This window comes from Octopus sinensis, unplaced genomic scaffold (assembly GCF_006345805.1).
Source record: "Octopus sinensis unplaced genomic scaffold, ASM634580v1 Contig18641_ERROPOS877441+, whole genome shotgun sequence".
NCBI classification, from domain to species: Eukaryota; Metazoa; Mollusca; class Cephalopoda; order Octopoda; family Octopodidae; genus Octopus; species Octopus sinensis.
The window spans coordinates 95,763-102,500 of NW_021835958.1; the positions used below are offsets into that span (position 1 = coordinate 95,763).

The 6,738-nt window shown below is 36.3% G+C and overlaps 1 protein-coding gene across 2 annotated transcripts in view; it reads left to right on the forward strand.

The window, feature by feature from the left end:
• The first annotated feature begins 6,663 nt into the window (after positions 1–6,663).
• The window catches only part of LOC115231482 (inversin-like), a 28,619-nt gene continuing 28,544 nt past the window's right edge, over positions 6,664–6,738 (forward strand). For both annotated transcript variants that reach the window (XM_036500102.1, XM_029801499.2), the window contains exon 1: positions 6,664–6,738. This exon is cut by the window's right edge and continues 533 nt beyond it. The gene's annotated coding sequence lies outside the window, so the exon portion shown is untranslated.

Consider the following 6,738-nt stretch of genomic DNA (forward strand, 5'->3'; position numbering starts at 1 on the left):
TGCAGTAAATCACTAAATCATCCATAACTTTTGTATTATCCTCTCAAATTACATCAAAATCTCAGGCAATAACAAATAATATCGTATTTATTGTTTGTGAAAATTATAGAATATAAAACAACTTTGATAAAAACTTATACTTACTTTTCTGACGAAAACAATGCCGTTCTGAACATTTTGGCCGCCACTGTATATTCCCTTCGATAAAAAATAAAGAAGCGTTTGTCGGCAATTCTAACTGATTTGGGGTGAGAAGTGAAGACAACCATAAGCAATTCCGGAGAATTGTTATTTACGTGTAGAATTTTTTTTTTGTTCCTAAGGGCAATCACTCAGAGCGGTCACTCTGAGGTGTTTCTTTTTGCTCAGTTTCGTTTTAATGCTATATACATAAATATAACCTAAGCTTAAATATATAAAAAAAAATTAACTATTTGCTTTGGTCCTTAGTCATCAGAAAATCTTTTGACAAAGATTGGCATAACAGACTCAGCATCAAATTAAAGGCCAATTAGAATACCTGAAATTTTCGGAAATACCTGCTGAGCTATTTTACCAAACAGGTGTGTTGGCTTTGGTTCGCTGATAAGCTCCGATATAACCATTAAAACTGAACATGTCTGTTCCTGTCGCCGTCACTGCCAACAAAAATTAGATTTTCCATTAAGCATGAGAATTGTTTTCTAAATTATTAAAGCATCAAAATTATCTTCCTTCTTCATTGTAAGTCTCTTAGAGATAACAAGTAGGTTGTTATTTTCGTCCACAAATTAAGCGAAAATTTTCAATTAATTAATTAATAATTCCCTGCAAATGTCATTCAGTACATCCTTGTATACTTGATTTATCTCAGTTCAAGCCGTTGGTATATTTAAGTTATTTCCCTTTCCTCAAATTCGAATTTTTATTATATAAATTATTTCTCGCCGAAACATATTCTAACTTGTTTAGTGTGAATTTACAAAAACAAAAGACGAAGACGGGTATGTAAACAACAAACAGATACATTAGCTTAACGATCGGGACGTGAAAAAGTCTTTCACGTTTGAGCTACGCTCTTCGGTAGAAAGGAACACAGAAAAAAAAACAGGGAGAAAAAATAGGAAAGGTTTATATATATATATATTATATATATATATATATATTATATATATATATATATACATATATATATATATATATATATATATAATATATATATAATATATATATATATATATATATATATATATATATATATGTATATAAAGTTAATCTAAACATGAAAACACAAAGAGAAAACGCAACTACGCGAGGACGTGAAACAAGTATAGTGTTATTGGACGCTCAGGGAAGGAAAGAAAGAAGGGGGATCTAACGTTTCGAGCGGAACTCTTCGTCAGAAACATAGGAAAAGGACCAAGGAAGGGGTGATGGAGGAAAAAAATCGCCAACGATACACACGCGGTCACATATTGAATGAGTATATATATATATATATATATATATATATATATACATACATATACACATACATATACAATGCACTGCTTTATTTTGAGTTTGCTAGTGTTAACAATAGTCGCAAATAAAATACAGACACACATACAATACAAACACATTCTCCCTTCCTCTCTCTCTCTCTCTCTTTCACATTCTCCCTCTCGTTCTCGCCCCCTCTCTTCCGTCTCACACAACTCCTGATAATTCACCTAGGTGAGGTATCTGATGTTGAAAGAGCCGAAACATATTATGATCCCAGGAAAAATACGTACAAACTTGATTTCTCTGAATCTATGCTATACCTGAGTTAGTTACCGTTGGTCAACTTTATTTTGTAGTTTATTTCGAGGCCTTTCTATTCTCTAATTTCATAAATCATTTTATGAAAGCCTGTGAACGTAGCTTTACCTAACCTTAATGTTCTCCGCTGCTAGCATGAAGAAGAGAAGCATGTGAAGAATATAAAAACAGGTTACACACACACACACGTATTATGACAACAACTTCTAAGTTTCGCCTAAAAGGATTTTTCAAACTATAGCGACATATAAATATGACAAACAGGCATTCTTTCCTCACATTTTCATTCACATATTTGCATTTCAAAAATTTAACATAATCTTTTCCATAAATCAAATATCGTGGAAATTTTATACGATGGCCTCACATTTGACCTCTATGTATGTGTGTCTACCTTAAAGGACGTCAATCATCATGACACACACATTCACTCACTCACTCTATATCTCTCTCTCACACTCTTTCTCTCTCACATACTCACGCGCAAACACGTACGCCTGCGCACGCGCAAACACGCACGCCTGCGCACGCACACGCACACACATACACACACACACACATACACACACTCACATACGTCTATTTCATATATCTTTCAATTTCTGCTCTCTGCAAATAAAAATTTTTACGGATACAACTGCTTTCAAAAATAGGGATTAATGTATAATTTATTTATGTTCATAATTAAGTCAATGTTCTAATGATTAGACAAAGGTCCAATAGAATAGCTCCCAGAAACAGACTACGTACAAATTCGTTCTTCACAACTGAAGCTATTTTCTGACAAGGGTGGGGGAGTCAGGAAATTTTCATACAGCTGGAGGCTCCAATCGAAACAGGGGACCCAAAATGATAAGGTTGAGAAACGCTGTTATAGATTATGCCTGACCAAAAACGATCACAGTCACATCATCCAAACAGACCGGGTGAAACCGGGCTTAGCTGCTAACACACACACACATACACACACACACACATACACACACACACACACACATACACACACACACACATACACACACACACATACATATATATATATATGTACTTATCGCACGTGTGTCTACGTATAATTCTCTCGTTGGTGATGTCCTGTACTTGATGTATTATATATGAAGTACAGGACATCACCAACGAGAGAATTATATGTATATATATATACGTATGTATGTATGTATATATATGTATGTATGAATATATATATGTATGTCCATATATATATAATATGTGTGTAAATATATATATATATATATATGTACATGTATGTATATACAATATATACACACACACACACACACACATATATATATATATATATATATAATATATATATATATATATATATTATACATACAATATATGTATTAATATATATTATATACACACACATACATACATGCATATATATAATATATATATATATATTATATATATATATATATATATATATATATATATATATATATAATATATATATATATAACGGGAATGTTTACGAAAATAAACAAAAGACGAAGGCAGGTGGAGTACAAACAAATAAATGTATTAGTATGGCGCTCAGGAATAGAAATAGAACAAGTCTTTTACATTTCGAACCTACGCTCTTCGACAGAAAGATACACAGAAAAAAAAACAAGGAGAGAAACAAGGAGAGAAAAAAATGCGTGTAGAAGCTATCGACCTATCATGGCGTTCTGACCATACATATATCTTTATATATAAAAGTGAAGTTGTGTGTCTTGTCTCCTACGTTTTAGATTCCTAACTACTCCCACATTTTGCAGTGCAGTGTAACCAAAAGCGGGTATCTTATAGTCGTGATTCATATCGAGCCCTTCTGGGTATTAGCGCGCGTCTACGATGAGTCTACGATTTAAAAAAAAATTTACCATCATTTTTTCCCATTTTTAATGCATTTTTTTGCTATTATATAAGGGAAGTAACTCTCTAAAAATGTATTATTAAATCTCAGAACGTAAAAAGCTACAGTAACACCCCCCTTTGTGGTTAGCCATATTGAGATGGCTATTATACTTTACATCTCTAAAAATGCTTATATAGTTATTTCCCTTACAAACCCGAGCAACGCCGGGCGATACTGCTCGTATATATATATATGAAATACATTAAGTACAGGACATCATCAACGAGAGAAAAATACGTAGACACACGAGTGATAAGTACATATATATATATATATATATATATATATAAGTACACACACAATACAAGTACACTCGACCCCCTTTCTCTCTCGCACACCCTCTCTCACGTTCTCGCCCTCTCTCTTCCCTCTCACACACAGTTCTTCAAACCCTTTATTACGTTTTGTGTCTCTCATCTTTCTGCTAGTTATCGCGGTCACCTCACACAGTCTATCTCTTCTTATACTCGCTTACACATATACGATCATGCCGAGCATTCTAGATAGACAGTTGTTACCTAGCAACTCGCTCTTCCTCTTCCACCACGCACACTCATTTACAAACACAGACGCACAGAACATAAGCATTTTCATTCATAGATACATACATAAACTTATTTATACGTTCATGTACAAAAATATAATATACACGTATATGCGCGCACACATTCATACTAAGTCACGCACACACACGTTTATATTCAAATATGAACCAGAAGTAGCTTGCGGTATATAAACAAAATCAAGCACACACACACAAGGTAAGTGTGTGTTATTAATTCGTGGGTCGGCTGCATTTTTTTTTTTTAAGCTTAAGAGATTATATTCTCAATGCGCCTGGTGTTAAAATCATCTGAGACTAAGTCCTATGCAAGCCAGACAACTCACTCTAGGTCCCTTTTTGGAGTGACAAACATCGACATTTCGTCAATGTATTGACCCTTGAATGCCGGGTACCGAACAAGGCCTACTGCTACTCATTTCACCGATTATGACTATATGCTAAATGGTTTGAAAACCAACGTTTCATGCCACGGAAAAAATATTCAAATATCAATTAGAAGCATCTCGAAGTAATATGAGCAGAATTGAACCAACATAATTAAGGTGTGGGTATTGTTTGTTCGTTGGTCGGCTACGTTTTGCTTTTTAGCCGTAAGAGAATATAATCTCAACGCGCCTGGTGTTAAAACACCTGAAAGTAAATCATGTGTGTGTGTGAGTGTGTGTGTGTGTGTGTGTGAGTGTGTGTATGTGTGATTAAAGGATAAATTGGAAGCACTCCGTCGGTTACGACGATGAGGGTTCCGGTTGATCCGAATCAACGGAACAGCCTGCTTGTGAAATTAACGTGTAAGTGGCTGAGCACTCCACAGACACGTGTACCCTTAACGTAGTTCTCGGGGATATTCAGCGTGACACAGAGAGTGACAAGGCCGGCCCTTTGAAATACAGGTACAACAGAAACAGGAAGTAAGAGTGAGAGAAAGTTGTGGTGAAAGAGTACAGCAGGGATCACCACCATCCCCTGCCGGAGCCTCGTGGAGCTTTAGGTGTTTTCGCTCAATAAACACTCACAACGCCCGGTCTGGGAATCGAAACCGCGATCCTATGACCGCGAGTCCGCTGCCCTAACCACTGGGCCATTGCGCCTCCACTAAAGGATAAATACACTCTATTTGATATAACTAGGCAATAAATACATTTTTCTATGAAATGTGTGCATCGAGAAATAATCAAAGTTATTGATCTTTTGCCCGAAAACTTGGCCCCTTTTCCGTATAGATTTTACTAATTCCTGTGATTGCACTGCGGTATATGTGTGTATGCGTGTGCATGTGCTTGTGTATGTGTAAATATGTGACCGGATGTGTATCTATGTATATGCGTGTGTGTTCCACAGAACTTGACAACCGGTACTAGTTTGTTTACGTCACCGTAACTTAACGGTTCGACAAAAGAGTCCGCTACGATAAGTACCAAGCTTGAAATGTAAGTAATGGGCTAGATTTGTTCGGGAAAATCCCTTAAGATCGTGCTCCAGCATGGCCGCACTTATATGACTGGAAAAAACAAGAACATATTTAAAATGTTTGATCATTATTAGTTGAGAACTATTAGAGAGAGTGTCAAGCTATCAATCAAGACTTCCAGTTGAAGTGATGAGGTCAGTTGGTGACTTGCTGGTCTATATTTTGTTCACTAAACTGCCAACAGTCATAGAGCTGCCTTAGAACACATTGCTAGCTAAATGAGTAACAATATCCTCCTCCTCCTCCCCTCCTCCTCCTCCTCCCCCTCCCCCTCCCCCTCCCCCTCCCCTCCCCCTCCTCCTCATCATCATTGTTAGCACGCTGGACGAAATGCTTACGTTCTGTGTTCAGACTGTGCCGAGGTCGACTTTGGCTTTCATCCTTTCGGGGGTCAATAAATTTAATACCAGTGAAACACTGGGGGTCGATGCAATTAACTTATCCCTCCCTCAAAACTGCTGCCCTTGTGGCAAAATTTGAAACCATTATCAATTATTATTATTATTATTATTATTATTATTATTATTATTATTATTATTGTTGTTGTTGTTGTTGTTGTTGTTGTTGTTATTGCGTTAGTACGCCGGACAAAATGCTTTGTAGCAGTTCTCCCGGCATTTATGTTCTGAATTCAGACCGTGCCGAGATCGTCTTTGCTTTTCAACTTTTCGGGGTCGATGAAATAATAATCAGCTGACCGCTGGTATAGATGTAATTGACAGAGCTCCGGTCCCCTAAACGATTTCAGGCCATGCAGCAGCCGTAATAGTAGTAGTAGTAAGTAGTAGTAGTAGTAGTAGTAGTAGTAGTAGCAGCAGCAGCAGCAGCAGCAGTAGTAGTAATAGTAGTAGTAGTAGAAGTAGTAAGTAGTAGTAGTAGTAGTAGTAGTAGTAGTAGTAGTAGTAGTATATGTTTTCAATAGCCTTGGATACGGGTGAAGACGTAAGTAGTTGTTGTACAGGTTACAAACAAACAGATCTTCCTCATAAATCCACATGG